The 18,799-nt window shown below is 35.9% G+C and overlaps 2 long non-coding RNA genes across 2 annotated transcripts; one reads left to right on the top strand and one right to left on the bottom strand.

Moving 5' to 3' along the window:
• The first annotated feature begins 3,851 nt into the window (after positions 1–3,851).
• On the top strand, positions 3,852–4,975 carry LOC116160441. Its single transcript, XR_004143217.1, has 3 exons — positions 3,852–4,339; positions 4,414–4,573; positions 4,744–4,975. It is a non-coding gene; the product is annotated as an uncharacterized LOC116160441 (long non-coding RNA).
• A 2,065-nt stretch (positions 4,976–7,040) lies between these two features.
• LOC116159156 lies at positions 7,041–8,160 on the bottom strand. The gene is made up of 3 exons (XR_004142895.1): positions 8,123–8,160; positions 7,409–8,062; positions 7,041–7,358 (listed from the first exon to the last, which is right to left on the bottom strand). It is a non-coding gene; the product is annotated as an uncharacterized LOC116159156 (long non-coding RNA).
• Positions 8,161–18,799: the final 10,639 nt, after the last annotated feature.

The following is an 18,799-nucleotide window of genomic DNA, read 5'->3' as shown; positions in this document are numbered from 1 at the left end:
ACTTAATATTAGATACTAATAAAAGAAGTGGTATGAACGTATAGCTTTGCAAATATTTAGAGTTTAAGGGGTTAATCCACCCTACATTAGTAAAAACATTAAAAAATTCGTAGAGGGTGGAAAAAAATTTGTAACAAGTTCATACTTAAATTAATATTAGATACTAATATAAGAAGTGCTATGAACGTATAGCTTTGCAAATATTTAGAGTTTAAGGGGTTAATCTACCCTACACTAGTAAAAACTACTACATTAGAAACAATATCGAGAAAAAATTCCTATAATGAAATTTGCTATTAGGAAGCAGTTGCAATAGGGGCGAATCGATGAATCTAAATATGTATCTCTTTTGAAACATTCTGAAAACAAATAAAAAGTTGAATTTTTGGAGCATCTTGGGAAGGAAGATTATATAGTAAGCAATATTTCGGAATTGAGAATAATCGATAAATTATTGTACTTAGGGTATAGCATGTATGCAAGTGCATCAAACCTTAGGGAAGGTCAAGAGTTGCTCTGTGGGCTTGTACAGTTTACATAAAGTATGTAATCGTTTGTCCCAATTAAAAATGGTATCATTGATGGTATATTTAGATGTGTGTTGTGTCATATAAGGGATCGATCGGTTACAACTGCAGGAATTTATTAAAATGGACTTTAATAATAAATGCATACAGCAATTATGATTATTATTATAAGAGTCATTTCCTACACATGACAATAGACAACGACATTACACTTAAGACTCGCACGAAGTTATCAACCGTTCTCGTTGACAGTCACCAGTACCAACCCCATATTTAACTAACACTACATTTCTCCCCTCTTATTTTAAAGTCGTCACTTACAAAAAAAACATATTAAAATACTTACAAATTTAAGCGGTTAGGTGGTATAACCGTTCGTTTGGATCTACGGAGGGAAGGGGATGGAACATCCCTCACAACAGGCTGGGCTTCCGTGCTTCCCTCTGGTGGTGGACCCGTTGAAGGGCCATCACGAAGCCGTACTTCATCCTCAACCCGCGGTCCCACCATTTCTGGCATGTGGACCTGATCTCTGACTTCGGGTAGTGGAAGAGCAGGTGGAAGATAACTCGTAGATTCTGGTGTCTTGCTTTCTTGAACGATTTCATTTTCCATTCCTGCTCTGCTGCGCTTTTTCAAATGATCGCCATGCATGTACCTTACTCGTCCTGACGCCAACACCAAGTAGGTGTATTCTCCCACGGCTTTCATAATTTTCCCAGGGATCCATTTTTTTTCTTTGACCTCGTATGCCCATATGTACTCTCCTTCCAGAAATAAATTTCGATTTATCCGCCGATTATTTTCATATTCTACTGTCCTTTCTCTGTAGTCCTCTTCAGATTTATTTTCCAGATTACTGGGTTTTAGCAGAGTAATTTTGGTTCTTGGTTTCTTTGCCATCATCATTTCAGCTGGTGTTCTCTTCGTTACAGAATTTGGAGTATTCCGATGATTAAATAAAAAATTATCCAATTTATGTTAGAGCGTTATGGTTTCTGTGCATTTTGAACTTTGGAATAATTGCTTTTGGAGGTTCCTTTTAGTGGTATGGACTTGTTTCTCAACCGCCCCATTGCTTGGTGGATGATATGGCGGGCTGTGTTTTAGTTGGATCCCATTTGATCTACAAAAAATTTCAAATTCCTTGCTATTAAATGGGGGACCATTATCGGTTATCAGAATTTCTGGTAATCCAAAACAAGAGAAAACAGTTCTAAATTTAGAAATTGTTTTCGCTGCATTAGTTCCCTGTGGCATCATAAATACCTCTAACCATCTTGTTTTGCTGTCGATAATTATCAGGAATTCGATGCCTTCAAATTTGAAAAAATCTGCATGAACTCTCTGCCAGTTGTTCGTCGCTAACGGCCACTGCAACATTTTTCCTTCTTGTCGATTATTGGCATATATTTGACATTCTTCGCAGTTTCTGATTTTCTCTTCAATAATCCTGTGTTATTCCAGGCCACCAGATATCGCTTCTTGCTCGTAGCTTCATTCGCACGATTCCTGGATGTTGATCGTGTAATAACTCCAACACATGTTCACGTAAGGTTTTTGGAATAATCACCCTACATCCCCAACTGAGACAATCGTTGTCAATGGTGATTTCCATTCTTCTACTAAAATATGGTTTTAATGTTTCATTTGGACATTGTTGTGGCCATCCTTCCTTGACGTACTGCCGAACTTTTATCAGGTTTAAGTCTTTTCCAGTTTCGGACCTTACTACTTCAGCTGTAACGGGTAGCTCCTCCATGTTTGTGAATGATAAAACTTCTTGGACTCCCGAATTTAGTTTTAATGGTAGTCTACTAAATCCATCTGCATTTGCCACTTCTGATCCCTTTTTATAAATGATGTTGTATTCATATCCCGACAATATGATAGCCCATCTTTGTAATCGTGAATGTGACAGAGTTGGTATACTTTTCTTGCTGCCAAAAATTGTTTTTAGAGGTTCATGATCTGTGATCAATGTAAATTTGTGTCCAAATATAAATTTATGAAATTTTTTGATAGCGAATACTATACCCAGTGCCTCCTTCTCCACTTGAGAATAATTCTTCTCTGCTGCGCTTAATGTACAGGATGCGTACATAACAGGTTTTACTTCATTATTTACCTTTTGACTTAGAACGGCACCTAATCCATATGCGGATGCATCTGTGGTAATGATGATTTCGTTATCCGGGTTGTAATGAGTTAAGGTAAAACAATGCCCCAACAATTCTTTTGATTTATCAAAAGCTGTTTGACATTCATCATTCCAACAGAACACCACGTCTTTTCTTAACAATCCATAAAGTGGATGTAGAATAGTTGAAAGCATTGGGATAAATTTACTATAAAAATTTAATAATCCCACATATGACCTTAATTGCGTAACATCTCTTGGAACAGGTGCGTTTTTAATTTCTGTCACTTTAGATTGTAGTGGCTGAAGGCCTCCTTCAACTAATTTATATCCCAAGAATTCCACTTCTGGTTTAAAAAATATACTTTTGTCCTTATTTATTCTAATATTATGCTTTTCGAAACGAGATAATACTTCTTTGACTTTTGTGTAACACTCGGTAAAGTTACGTCCACTTATAATTACATCATCCCAGTCAACACGTAACTCTCAGTTACATAACTGAAAGAGCTCTAATAAGTAACATTGATATGTTACAGTTGTAACTGAAATGATATGTAACTGAAAGGGCTCTAAAAGGTAACAAAGATATGTAACAATTGTAACTGAAATGATATGTAACATAGAGGTTGGAATGTTCTATACCAAACACGTAATAATCACTTACATAACTGAAAGGGCTCTAGAAGGTAACAAAGTTATGTTACAATTGTAATCGAAATGATATGTAACATAGAAGTTGGAATGTTCTATACCAAACACGTAATAATCACTTACATAACTGAAAGGGCTCTAGAAGGTAACAAAGTTATGTTACAATTGTAATCGAAATGATATGTAACATAGAAGTTGGAATGTTCTATACCAAACACGTAATAATCACTTACATAACTGAAAGGGCTCTAGAAGGTAACAAAGTTATGTTACAATTGTAATCGAAATGATATGTAACATAGAAGTTGGAATGTTCTATACCAAACACGTAAAAATCACTTACATAACTGAAAGGGCTCTAGAAGGTAACAAAGTTATGTTACAATTGTAATCGAAATGATATGTAACATAGAAGTTGGAATGTTCTATACCAAACACGTAATAATCACTTACATAACTGAAAGGGCTCTAGAAGGTAACAAAGTTATGTTACAATTGTAATCGAAATGATATGTAACATAGAAGTTGGAATGTTCTATACCAAACACGTAAAAATCACTTACATAACTGAAAGGGCTCTAGAAGGTAACAAAGTTATGTTACAATTGTAATCGAAATGAGATGTAACATAGAAGTTGGAATGTTCTATACCAAACACGTAATAATCACTTATATAACTGACAGGGTTCTAGAAGGTATCAAAGTTATGTTACAATTGTAACCGAAATGATATGTAACATAGTGGTTGAAATTGGCCCAAACCGCTTGAAGCACTGTTAGGGTCTTAGGGAAGTCAAAGTCTCAAAGTGGACATTCTAATGATGAGCTATAATGGAATATGAAGGTACATCAAGGTTGTTAATACAAAATTTCTTTTCTTATCCATAAAATAGGTACACCACCTTTTGCGCAGTCTCGTACTGTCGTGAGACGCCATTACTATCTCCTATGTGACACGCGAATGCGGTTGATGAACGGAATTTTTGTGGTGTTTATCTACGGTTTTTTGTGGGAAGAGGTAAAAACTTGTTTCTTTTTGATGTTAAACCGTTATTTTCTAATACAATTAATTCATATTACCTATTTCGTTAGGTGAAGTATATCTGAAAAGAAGTACGCATATACCTCTAGTGAAAAGTAAAGGTTAACGGCTGCGGGACACATAACCTCAACAGTCAACTTCAAGCGAAAGATAAAGTTCTTTTTGACGCTATATTGAAATAAGTCGGTGTTGTTTTGGTTCAGTGTTTGTGTAAGTATAAATTTATATTCCACCTTTTTTTGTTTGGGGATTAGCTGTTCCCTTCTTGGGAAAACGAATCATTTTCCGTTCAAGCATTTGGAATTGATGCACTATTTTTACATAATGAAAACTGTTTTGGTGGGAACGCAGTTTGCCTTATAGAACTTTCTTTTATCCAGATGCCGTTCGGCAAACTTTCCCCGACACTAGCGAAAGTGCCATTGAATTGACGGTGGGTGAGTGGTTACGCTTAAGCACGCTGAGACAGTCAAGAGAAAAACCTCTCCAAAATCAATAATTTTATTATATATTATTAATGAATATTTGAAATGTATCTATTGTGATAATATTCTACATTTTTAGGAATTGTTATTTTGTTTTATTTTATAAGAATATATCTTTATTTTTTCACTGCTGCATTTAGTTATTTTTACATTACTGTAGCCTTCGTTTGCGTTACATAAGGCTCTCATGTATACTAAGATATACATATTTGTTATGTAACTACCATATTTACTGTAACCTTCAGTTGCGTTACATATACAACCCCCATGCAACGTAATGTTACATATATGTTACATATTTGCTTAAACCTTCAGTTGCATTACATATTACTCTAATGTAATGTATGTTTGTACCTATATACGATACATAACTGGGTTATTTGTTGTGACATTCCGTTGTGTTACTTATTACGTTCATGTAACATATATATACATGTATGTTACATAGCGTGACGTATTCGTTACGTTACACCGTTACATAACAGTGCTAGGCGTTTTGTGTTACTTGCATGTAACATTTAAGTTACTAGATACATAACGAACCACCTAGTTAACTATTATATTTATGAATCGGTTACGTTACAATGTTGACTGGGATCAATATAAATTCCTACCTTAAGACCTTCTAGGACCCTTTCCATGGTAGACTGAAAAATTGCAGGAGCACTTGAGACGCCATATGGAAGTCTAGTGAATCTCATTAAGCCCATATGGGTGTTGATAGTTAAGAGCTCTTGACTTTGCTCTTCGACAGGTAATTGCAAATACGCCTCCGACAGATCTAGAATTGTGAAAACTTTACCATTCTTGATATTATGACAGATTTCATCCAAGGTAGGGAGAGGGTAGTAATCGGTTCTCAGGACAGGGTTAAGGGTTTTCTTAAAATCTACACATATTCGAATACCACCATTTTGTTTTGGAACACACACTATGGGACTAGCAATATCTGCGTGTGTTACCGGAATTAGAATACCATCTTTAATCATGGTCTTTAACTTACTTTCTATCAACTCTTTCATTTTGTATGGCACTGTATATGCTTTGTGATAAACCATACTCGCATCATCTTTTAGAACTAAACGAGCCTTGATACCAGTTATGCCATTGACTTTGTTTTCGGAAAAGACTTTGGGAAATTGCTTTTTTAAATCTGAGACAATATCGTTCCCCGTAATAGAACATATACTGGTGTCAAAGTTCCTTGAATAAGGACTAAAGGCACTTCGCCATGACGGTAATATTACATCAAGCCAATTCCGACCCATGAGCGGGAAGGAACTATTTTTCGTTCTAGATACAATCAACGACAACATATGACTTGGACCAGTAGCACTCAACGACACTCTTACATTCATTTGTCCTACACTCTTGATCTCGTTTCCCGACATCTTGCATTTTAATGTCTGTACCTCTTATTCGCTCCGAGCTAAAATTACAACTAAAGTATTGTTGACAACAAATACTTACAGCTGCCCCTGTGTCTATTTCCATAACTATTGGATTATTATTTACATAGACTTTACATAGGACAGGTACCGACTTTTTGTTTGATACGTGACTGATTGCGAGACTGCGAACTGTATTCATTTCCGCCGTTAAGGAATGAACCCCTTGCAGGTCGCCGTTTTCTTCTCCTACAGCTGTAACTTGGTTTAATTCTAGCACGTCCACGCCCCCCTTGATGTTCGGACTCCATCTCTTCGACTTGACTGACCCACCTGCTCTTCTTTGCACGGCATACTGTTGAGGTGTGCCCCTCCCAAGTAACACAACGTGCTGTATAATGGCCATCAGTACGTATTTGCAGCTATACTCGCAGCCAAATAGTTTGGCGCAGTTTCTGCGAAAGAAATGTAGCAGCGATGTGAAGACGTACCTACTGCCAAAATGGCGAGTCATAATCAAGCTGCTAAGACGTCACCTCAGCCATTTGGATTGGCAGTGGTGGTTAGAATGTCGAGCAGCAAAAGCGCATCGTTAACGTTAACGTCAGTTAAAATTATGCGCTGTCATAACGTCACGACAGCCAACACTGTGACCAAACTGCAGCCTAAATCTGTTTTTATTAAAAAGGAAAAAAAAATAAAATTAATTCATTATTGGTGTTTCTGCGGATCCTATTTGTTCCTACCATACACATTTTTTTTATTAGCGCGTTTCATACCGCCATCGTTTTCACCTACACATACTTTTTTTAGTAGCGATTCTCTGGAGGTGGTCGGATTCGAACTCCTGCCTTTACCGTCTATAGAAACATACCAAATTGCGTGCATCGAAATATCCATCTGCGCTAATCTGTAACATGACGAATAGTTCTGAACTCGCGAGTGTTAAGCGAAGCGTTGTTTTTGTTTATTAATAGTAGTGTTTTTAATCATAATTTAAGTGTTTGAGCCAAATTACGTTCAAATCAATGCGCGGAAAACTCATACGATGAGATTCATGATTGTATTCTCCAATGACCGTACATCTTGTGCATCTGTTATATGCATTGAAATTCACAACACCTGCAATTAAAATTTAAATTCTGCTATTTCCTATACCTTAGTATCCTTACCTTTTGCAAATGAACGAGCTGGAGTGTCGCAAATGAAGCATCTCACCTTTAAACTGCATTTTATTCCATTAATGAAAATCCCATTCTTTAAAAGAGGTTTTATTTCTTCTACAAATGGTGTTAAATAACCCTGAACACTGGGTGGTTTGGTGGTACCACAATAAATGCCCACTACGAATGGATGCAAGTTTCGCATATTGTTTATTAAACACAAAATGGGCCAAAATTCCATTTTTGTACTGTTGTATATTGGTAACCCATCAATATTGAAACTTAATTCTAAATTAGTTGCACTATCAATCTTAGGTAGTAAGTTAACAATTCCCTTTTCGAGTCCATATTATGCCAATAATGGCCATTGCCCATTTTCGCAATTGTTGTTTCTCTGGGGGTTTGTAAAAGTGTTCTTGATGATTTTGGTAGGTTAGGTAATTTAAGTACATGTAACATCGTTAACAATGCTGTAATGGCAACATGAGAGATATTAAATGAAATGGCCCATTGTCGTAACTTTTCATTGAAATTGTAAGTTATTACATCTTCATCTTGCGAGTCACTGTTATTTCGTAAATAACTTTCTTCAACGCATTCTTGATCGTCACTGTTTGATGAATCGATTGTTTCATCAACTGGTAATAAGGAAAGAGGCAGTTTCTGTAAGTGTATAGGTAAAGGTTTAAAGTAGAATATTGGTTTAAATGTAAAATCACACACCTGATTAGGGATTTGTATATCATTGGTTTCACTTAAATGTTAAATGTCTTAAATGTTTATTTCGTACTCTTTCGTAGCATTGATAGTTGTAAAGTCCGACTTCACCGACTTTTTAATGTGTCTATAATAGGTTCCACTTAATTTGAAATTTTTCAATTTTTGAAAATTAGCACTTGAGAGTTTGAACTTCCCCATAACTAATAATAACACCTATAAGAATCGCTTATATACTTATAAACACAAATCAGCTGCTTTTTTAATCCAGAATGCCAGAATTCGCGGCTGAAATGACTAACCTAACTGCCAAATCTCAACCAAACAGAATTTCAAGCGAATTCGCTTTCTTATGAGGTTAAGGTAGCGCTGTCCCACCTAAAATTTAAGCTAAAATGCAGCGCACTTAAATGACTGTCACATGGCAAAATCTGTTGCTTTCTAAGCGATGTGATGACCAAATAACTGCCAAATGGAATTCCAAGCTTATTTTCCAACAGTTGGAACTTTAGTAGCGCTGCTACAGCCAAATAGTAAAGCTACATTGCAGCTTGCCAATATTCAGCGATTAAGGTACTGCGAAAACGTTTTCACAGCTAATTTTTGGCTATGGTGGCATAAAAGTATTTCTCGTGTTACTTGGGCTAGCTTCCTATGACATAGGAAGCAATCCCAATTAGCTGCCGGACACGTACTTGGGTTATGTTTTCGATTACAACGAAAGCATGGCTTGTAGTTTTCCTTTTTGCTGAACTTGAAGTTCTCACGATCACCTTGACTTTCGTGAGTTGGATAAACTTTTGACGTTTTGAACTGCTGTTTTTTCATAACTTTGTTGACATCAGCTGGTTGTAGACTTTTTGTTTGCTCAGATGCAGTTTCCATGGAGAGTGCTGTACTGCATGCTTTCTCGAACGTAAGGTCACTCTCCGACAACAATTTCGTTTGAATGTTCTCCTTTAATAACCCGCATACAAATCGGTCACGCAAAGCTTCACTTAAAAATGTTCCAAATTGGCAATCCCGTGCAAGTTTCTTCAACTTTCGGACAAATTCCCCCACAGACCCATTCACCCCCTGACTACACCGATAGAAACGAAACCTCTCTGCTATGACAATCTTTTTTGCACTAAAATGTGTAGTTAGCGCTTCCTTTAACTGACTGTAGCTTTTACTCTTGGGGTTATCTGGTGATACCAGGTCTTTTAAAATCGAGTATGTTTCCGTTCCTATTAAAGTTAGAAACAACGGAACCTTTTTATCTTCTTCGACTATATTACAGATAAATAGCAGATCCATTCTTTCTATGTATGCTTCGATATCCGAAGTTCCAGGTGCAAACGGTTCGATTGTACCATATATATAAGAGAAGGATTGTACCAATAAGAGCCATTTTGTTTTAGGTTTCACGGTCACAAACGACGCTTTATGTTCACGCTTCAGGTTCAAAGCCTCGTCGCCAGATATGTTGTGTCATATAAGGGATCGATCGGTTACATTAACAACTGCAGGAATTTATTAAAATGGACTTTAATAATAAATGCATACAGCAATTATGATTATTATTATAAGAGTCATTTCCTACACATGACAGACAACGACATTACACTTAAGACTCGCACGAAGTTATCAACTGTTCTCGTTGACAGTCACCAGTACCAACCCCATATTTAACTAACACTACAATGTGTAGCAGACCCAATTTCATGTTATGATTAAATACCACTCACAGTTGTATAAAGACCCATTGTTTCTTGTATGGATCAAATATCATAGTTTCATTTTAAATTTTTTTAATTTTTGTTTACGTGCGTATCCCATCTTACAAATTTATCTTACTTCGAGCTTGTTGTGGTAGATCGGTGGAAATTGTAATGGAAAGTGAACTCAGGGAGCCGTCCTTAAGGGCAAGGTCGTGTTCATGGTGCAACGGATATATCAGGCGCCGCGCCGCCGGTTTTAAATATTTTTTGCTTTAACAATGGTTAAAATTCGAATTGTATTGCATTTGATTTGCTAATCGTAATGACATGGCGCTTAAATTGACAAATGTTCGTATTGATATTTCTGACACTATACGATGTTTAGAGATACCAGATTCATAATTCCATAAACATCTCATATTACGCTAACATTAAATTTCGTGTAAAATTACACAGAAGTCAGGTCTCTGTTCTGTGCTTCAGAATTAATGTAACAATTGGACATTGACACTCTAATGAACGATTTTGCGAAACTTGCTATATATGTTTGTGTGGCTGTGCATATGCACGTGTGCACAATTTTTTGCTTTGGTAGTATTTTATGCTTACGAAGAATATTGTTGACGAGGTTAAGAAGAGAACTCTTTGGGAAAGTCAGTGATGCATTTTAAATATTTCCATTCGCAAATATTAGTTTTGCCTAAAAGTAACATTTGCGAATTTTGTAACTAGTGTGCTAAATCGAGGTCCGTGAAGTTAGCACGGTCATTGAAAGCACTAACGACGGTACATGATCACATTGTTAGTGCTTCGTTAGTGCCTCTTAGTGCTTCATAACTTGCATCAGCACGACCGGCCGTTTCCGAGAAAACGACCCCCCCTTATGTAGTGCTGACTTCCTACCCTCGTTAAAAGCACTAACGACCGGACAAGTACTGATCGTTAGTGCTTCGTTAGTGCCTCTTAGTGCTTCATAACTTGCATCAGCACGACCGGCCGTTTCCGAGAAAACGACCCTCCCTTATGTAGTGCTGTCTTCCTACCCTCGTTGAGAGCACTAACGACCGGACAAGTACCGATCGTTAGTGCTTCGTTAGTGCCTCTTAGTGCTTCATAACTTGCTATCAGCACGACCGGCCATTTCCGAGAAAACGACCCTCCCTTATGTAGTGCTGACTTCCTACCCTCGTTGAGAGCACTAACGACCGGACAAGTACCGATCGTTAGTGCTTCGTTAGTGCCTCTTAGTGCTTCATAACTTGCATCAGCACGACCGGCCGTTTCCGAGAAAACGACCCCTCCTTATGTAGTGCTGACTTCCTACCCTCGTTGAAAGCACTAACGACCGGACAGGTACTAATCGTTAGTGCTTCGTTAGTGCCTCTTAGTGCTTCATAACTTGCATCAGCACGACCGGCCGATAATCAAGTAAGGTGTTAATATAATAAAGTCCATGGTGGTATGAAAAATGTAATTAAAATATTCGTGAAACAAAAATGTATCCCGAATGGTACACTATGAACCGGCGATTCCCTAACCGGCAATGGCCAAACCGGCGACGACTAGCCGGCGCTATGCCAAACCGGCGTTCAGTTAAACCGGCGCTATGCCTTGCCGGCGCTCGTTCAACCGGATGCATTCCTTTGTGTGGATTGGATTAATAAAACGCATAGTACCTATCTATTAAAAGTTACGATCAATGCCAATGCCGACAGAACAGTTATATGTACTTAGTTAATCTGATTTCTCTTGTTTGACCACTTTGAAAATCATAGTTAAAGTGCTAACAAACCCTCCAGTACCCCACCTAAAATAATCTGAGAATTCCATCGACATGTTCATATTATGGCCATCCATGCATTCAAAATGTGGATGTTACATAATTTGCAGATCGCATCGACTGAACAAGCGCTCATATGCCGCCTTGACACACGCCGGCATGACCGAGCGCCGGCTTGGCACGTCGCCGGTTCGTGCATTGCCGGCTTGGAATCGCCGGTTTGGAATGTTCCGTATCCCGAAGTATTTGAAGATCGTTGACCAAAAATAAAAATTAAATTTCAGAATTTTTTCCCAGAAATGTAATGCTTTTGGCCTTGTCAACTGGTCATCGCATTCAAACCCTTTCTTTGATCAAGATTGACAATATTATTAAAAAATCTAACGCTTTTGAAATAAAAATCTCGGATCGAATTAAAACTTCGGGTCGGCAACGCACTCAACCTGTTCTTTTTGTTCCTTATTTCAAAGATAAACCTCAGTTGTGCGTAGCAAGTTGTCTTGACTCATATTTAAGTAGGACTAGAGAATATCGCGCATCTCCAACTACAGGAAGTTTGTTTATTTCTTTTAAAAAACCGTTTCATTCTGTTTCCGTTCAAACTATAAGCAGGTGGTTAAAGGACACCTTACTGGAATGCGGGGTCGATAAAAATTATTCAGCTTACTCTACACGGCATGCGAGTACATCTGCATTCTGCAGCCAACCGTAAGGGCTTAAGTATAGACATTATTAGAAGAACTGCGGGTTGGACAGAGACTTCGCAGATGTTTGCCTTATTCTATAATCGACCTCTGCAATCAAAAGGAATCTTTGCTGAAACTGTGTTTTCGAAAAGTGATTAGTCTTATTAGTTATATATTTAAAATGTAGTTTCATTTATCATCTTAAGACAATATGTTGTTTTAGTTTTTACTATGATTAATCTGTCCTTATTTTAATAGATTTAAAATAAAGCGATATTTTTCTCTCTATTGTAGTGTCGCAACCTGCTTTAAACGTCGACAGTTTGATCATAGAGGGCGAAGGGCGTGATATAATCTTAAGATCAAACGAGCTTACCTAAGTGAAGTTCGATCTTGATTATATACAGCCCTTCGCCCGAAATGATCACTCCCGCCCTCCCTCTTAATAGACCCTGATTTCATTTCTTGGTTGCGGACCAGAGGTTCTACTCGTCTTGTGCTTTAAAAAGAAATGACGGTTTTGTTACCAAGCTGGTTGCAGTTTGGGGATCATTTATAGGGACTTTTTTTTTTTCTTGCTTTTAAGTGTGGTAAGCGTGTAGCAAGTAGGAAGTACTACAGTTTGATCATTTCGGGCGAAGGGCTGTATATAATCAAGATCGAACTTCACTTAGGTAAGCTCGTTTGATCTTAAGATCAACAATAAATAAAAAATAATGCAATAATAAAATAACGATTACGCAAAAACCGGTTGAAACGATTTTAAGAATATTTTACACACAAAAATAATTAGAGCAACTTAGACCAAAGAATTTTCGTAAACCTACAGGGTTGTTAAGGGGTTAACATTAATGGGTGATGTTTTTCGAATTCTATATTTTAAAAACTAAAAAATCTAAAATATGAATGCGTCTCTCAAGTCACTCAAAATGTTTGTACCTGAAGGTAAACTTCTTCGAACGTATAAGGAATAGGATAGTCTAAATTGTGTGGATTTTCAATTCCATGAAGTTCACAATATTTTGCTACAACGCCGCCTTGATCTTCCGTAATTCCGTAAGTCTTATTAATAATTAAATAACATATTTGAGCTAGTAAGACAAACACTATATGAACTTCTTGTCGTCAATTTGGAGCATATAGAGTGAATTAAGTTGGCTATTGTCACAGCATCGTGTAATTGAAAAAATGTTGTGAAGTAAAGCGGATCTGCACTTGATCTGTATCTAACGCACTCTTCATTAACGTCTCTTGTACTGTAAATGATTTTTAAATCAGGTATATATTGATTTATAAATAAACGATATTCAATGTCTTGCCAAGAAATAGTTTTTTCACAAATTGCTGAACGAAATGGATTTAAATCATTAGTCATGCAGTACTGACAGTTGAAACTGAAACTGCTATCAATGTCTGTCAATGCAATATTGGTATTACTACAATTTTTAATATGCAGCCACCGCTTAAATGAGTTACACTGAATACGAGTATTATCCTCACTTTCTAGTCCACAAGCTACACATCTATAACACATATTCTCCGACGTAATCAGTAAAAGACGTTGAATGCTTAGTCTATAACTCTCAGAATCAAAATATAAATCGCTACTTATTTTATTAATGTCACATTGACGTGTTAACAATTGTATATAGTAAATCACATATACACCACAGTTTACACCATCTTGTTGTTGTGGAAGTTTCGGTGTATTTACAATGTTCCATTTACGCATATTAAATTTATAAACTTTATTTAACCTATCTCTAACACTTAAAAAATCTTTCACTTTTTCTAAAATATGGTTTTGCTCCACAGCATACGTTGCACTGGGATTTAAGATATATACACTTTTTTATCTATGTCTAATAAAACTAAAATCCAATGAATTTGTCGGTCATTATAAGGCATCAGAATGTAGGTACTTTACACCATCCAAGTTTTTATTATACGGGTCAAATTTATTTAAATTGCGCGGTTTTTGATTAAATAATATGTAAGTAGAAACAGTGTCAATATAATACACTGATTTAATATTATTTGTTAAGGCACAAGCAGCGGCATCGATGCAATAATCTGTTAGCCATCGTGCTGCTCCATCGGGAATATTATCTACGATGTTTAACACTGAAATTAAAGAATCTACATCCGAACTGTGTAGGGTTATAGTTTGTTTTTTTTTGTATTTTCCGAAAACAAATTCCTTTTTGTTACGGCTATTATTCAAATAATATTCAGCATTTAAAATTAATCCATTTTTTAAGGTTCTATTGTCTGTCTGCTCTTGTTGAAATGCTTTTAATGATGCATCCACGACGGTTGCCCTGTTTGCAACAATTTTCTCTACTGTGCGTATCTTCTTTTTATACGTGCCATAAAAGTATCCTTTCTCGTTCTTTCTTTTTCTCCACTCTTCTTTAACAGATGGATTGTCAAGATCTGTGGTCGTGTCTAAAGGTTCTTCTAAGCGCTCCTTCATGGGCACAACTCCGATATCAAACTCAATCTTCTTTAATTGAGCGTCAATCTTTTGTTTTAAAAAGTGAATAAAGCGCCCTACTCTCATATTGGTTTGATTTTCCAAAACTTCCTTTTTTAATATTTTAAACCAGCATTCCACATTGGCGTTACTATATCGTCCTATATTTAAAATATCGCTCCATAATGGGGCAAACGGCATAATTCTTTTTAAAAGATATAGGCACAAGTCACTTGATTTATATGGGTTTTTTAAATCGTCTTTATCGAGATCAACATTGATTTTGCTAACTTTTGTTAAAATTTCTTCATAGATTTTAAAAAAATAAATAAAAAATGGAGACTCAACATATTCACCACGAACTTGTTCCTCATTAAAATGCTTTATGATAAAATCATCCATAAACATGCGATGGTTAAGGATATAATTGTGGAGATCTTCACCTTCTACAGAATATAGGTGTTCAAGGGCGCTTTTCACCTCGTCGTTGTGTATGGGGCACAATAACAGAATTGCCACGTTTTCAAAATTGTACGTCAGTTCTTCTAAAGAGGTACTAATGCACAATACTGCCACTGCATTAAGTAATGTATTTTTGACTGTTTTGTTTTTTATGACACTCTCAATTTTATTAGACACCATTTTTATAAAATGAGCACAACAAGACTTAATTATTATTATTTTTTCAAATTTATTATCACTGTAAATGTTTGTTACAAATGTAAAACAAATTTTTAAATAAGTAAACAATGTCATACTCCAATCTAAAACAATTACTCGAAATATGGGCCAACATTTTCTACACTTCACTTCTACAAAGTATTTAAATTGTACCAGAAAACTTGTAATGGTGGCCGCATCATGCCTTGATGATATCATTTCCGCCACTGGAACTATTTGGCCATTAATATTCACTATTAAAGCATAATATAAAACCCTTTGTTCCGTTTCCCATTTGTTGGGACGAACCACGGAACCTGTTGCGTCAAAATATGCGTCTAGTTTTGCACCTTTCTTGAAAAGCACTTTAATTTGCCGTTTGGAATATAAATGCACTAATGTCCTTCCAGAAGGGTATTGTATATATTTTTCATCTGTATATTCAGATAAAGATTTTAATAGCAAATCTATAAAAGGATTTGGATGCATATCCTCTTCAGAAAGTGCTTCGGACTTTGCTTTTTGATAAACCGACAAGGATCGAATTCCTTGCCAGTTTCCATCCATTAACAAATCCTCTTCAGCATCGTGAACGGCTTTTGTTCTTTCCGTGTTTGGCAACGAACGTAATAACTTTTTTTTCATTTCTTTTCTCTCCAAACCTCTCAATTGGTACGCACGTTGCCCTACATGTACACTATTGAGAGGCCCTTTAAAAAATATATTCACATTTAAAACACTTTTGCCAAAAACATAACTCACTTTATAAAAGCGGCAGTTAAGGTGTTTGCATTTTATATATTCGATTAATACACTACTATATTCACATGATTTTTTTAAATTTAATCTCCAACCTTTGAAGACAAGTACGCAAGTAATTAGTTTGTTTTCAAATTCTTTTTTGAGAACTTTATGCCGTAACTCGGAATTTGTAATTAAATCTATTTCTTCTTTTATTGGAATTTGCAGCGTTTCCATTAGCATAAATTTATCGGTAACGGTTTTTGCATTTGGTTCTTCATTAACAGTGGTCTTGTTCGTGGGTAGTGTTTCTTTTGCAATTTCGTCTTCATTAACAGTAAATGTAGATACCATAGAACTTTCTGCATTGGACCATTTGTTACTCCTGTGTACTTTTTGAAGTTCTACTTGATCACTTTCGCCATCACCTAAGTAATCGATGCATTTTTCTGGAACGCCGATGTCTTCATTTGCTTGCAATTCCTCTTTTATGTTGCTTATGGTTGCGAATATTTCCACTTTCGTAAAAATGTCTTCATCATTACTATTTACAAAATTTTTATATTTGATGCGTGCAAGTTCTCGTGGATTGAAACTAGCTATATGTACAAGCGTATAATTGTCCTTATAGGTACAATTTACACACACATATATATATATACAAGAATCAAAAAGAGTCATTAATTTCACACCGCACTATAAAGTTATCGTCTCCGTCCGGTGGTTCTACTAGGCGTGCTTGCAGAGCCGGTTCGAGATAGGTTCACAAAGGACACCGTAACAACACTGAGCGCGAACTACTTGAGCTAACGTTCCTATGAAGGATGCGATTGCTTCTTCGTTGATGATGGATTGTTCCGGGGTAGGCTTATTTTGTGCTGACTGGTACTTCACGTGTTGGTATTTCGTGTGGCGCCCCCGTCTGCGTGGGTGTTGGTATCGCGAGGGTTATTGGAGATAGTGGTCCATACTTGTTTGGATTAGGGTTATACCTGCGTGGGGGTAGGTGTCGCTATAGGTGTCGTTACATACGTCGTTACATATTCTAATTTTTGCTCTAATAAATTTTCGGAATTAGCTTCTAAATTCAAACATTGTCTTTTTAGTTGCATATAAATAATCAGTCGGTTCTTGTAGGTATTATTTTTGTGCAAAAATTCACAGAAATGTCCTAACAATGAATCATGTTGGCGCACTACACTGCACTTAAGCAATTCGTCCGTAGAAACATTTCTTTCTTTACAAAATTTTAAGACGTCGTTATTAGAAAATAAAATGCTTTTTGGCCTTCCGCGCCCCATTTTACAATTATTGAAACTTAGGCACTAATAGGAAATTCTTAACAAGAAATAAACACAGCAAAGCACATACAACGCGGACTCGTACAAATGTGTCCAATAACTAACGAAGTACAGATGAAAAGCATTTTTACAAATGAAAACTGTATCAGCAAAACCGACGAGTTTATTGTACAATGCCTTCTTTATAATGTAAGAAAATTTCGTTCAAGAAATGCACGTCGATCAAGGACTTCCGCAAATAAAACGCCACAGTCATCAGAACAGCGACGAGTATATTTGGAATAATCAAAACTTCGAGAACGTTATTCAAGCAAGGATTACTATGTTGATGCGATAATTGTTAAATCTACACATTTCCATATGAAAATTCAATTTTCTACCCTCTACGGTTTTTATGTTTTTCTAATTTAGGGTAGAGTAACCCTTAAACTCTAAATATTTGCAAAGCTATACGTTCATAGCACTTCTTATATTAGTATCTAATGTTAATTTAAGTATGAACTTGTTACAAATTTTTTTCCACCCTCTACGAATTTTTTAATGTTTTTACTAATGTAGGGTGGATTAACCCCTTCAACTCTAAATATTTGCAAAGCTATACGTTCATACCACTTCTTTTATTAGTATCTAATATTAATTTAAGTATGAACTTGTTACAAATTTTTTTCCACCCTCTACGAATTTTTTATGTTTTTACTAGTGTAGGGTAGATTAACCCCTTAAACTCTAAATATTTGCAAAGCTATACGTTCATAGCACTTCTTATATTAGTATCTAATATTAATTTAAGTATGAACTTGTTACAAATTTTTTTCCACCCTCTACGAATTTTTTAATGTTTTTACTAATGTAGGGTGGATTAACCCCTTCAACTCTAAATATTTGCAAAGCTATACGTTCATAGCTCTTCTTATATTAGTATCTAATGTTAATTTAAGTATAAACTTGTTACAAATTTTTTTCTACCCTCTACGAATTTTTTTATGTTTTTACTAGTGTAGGGTGGATTAACCCCTTAAACTCTAAATATTTGCAAAGCTATACGTTCATACCACTTCTTATATTAGTATCTAATGTTAATTTAAGTATGAACTTGTTACAAATTTTTTTCCACCCTCTACGAATTTTTTAATGTTTTTACTAGTGTAGGGTAGATTAACCCCTTAAACTCTAAATATTTGCAAAGCTATAGGTTCATAGCACTTCTTATATTAGTATCTAATATTAAGTTAAGTATGAATTTGTTACACATTTTTTTCCACCCTCTACGAATTTTTTTATGTTTTTACTAGTGTAGGGTAGATTAACCCCTTAAACTCTAAATATTTGCAAAGCT

The sequence above is a fragment of the Photinus pyralis genome, unplaced genomic scaffold (assembly GCF_008802855.1).
Source record: "Photinus pyralis isolate 1611_PpyrPB1 unplaced genomic scaffold, Ppyr1.3 Ppyr1.4_LG1, whole genome shotgun sequence".
NCBI classification, from domain to species: Eukaryota; Metazoa; Arthropoda; class Insecta; order Coleoptera; family Lampyridae; genus Photinus; species Photinus pyralis.
The sequence above is the reverse complement of the archived record's forward strand: the minus strand, read 5'-3'. Positions and strand labels throughout refer to the sequence as shown.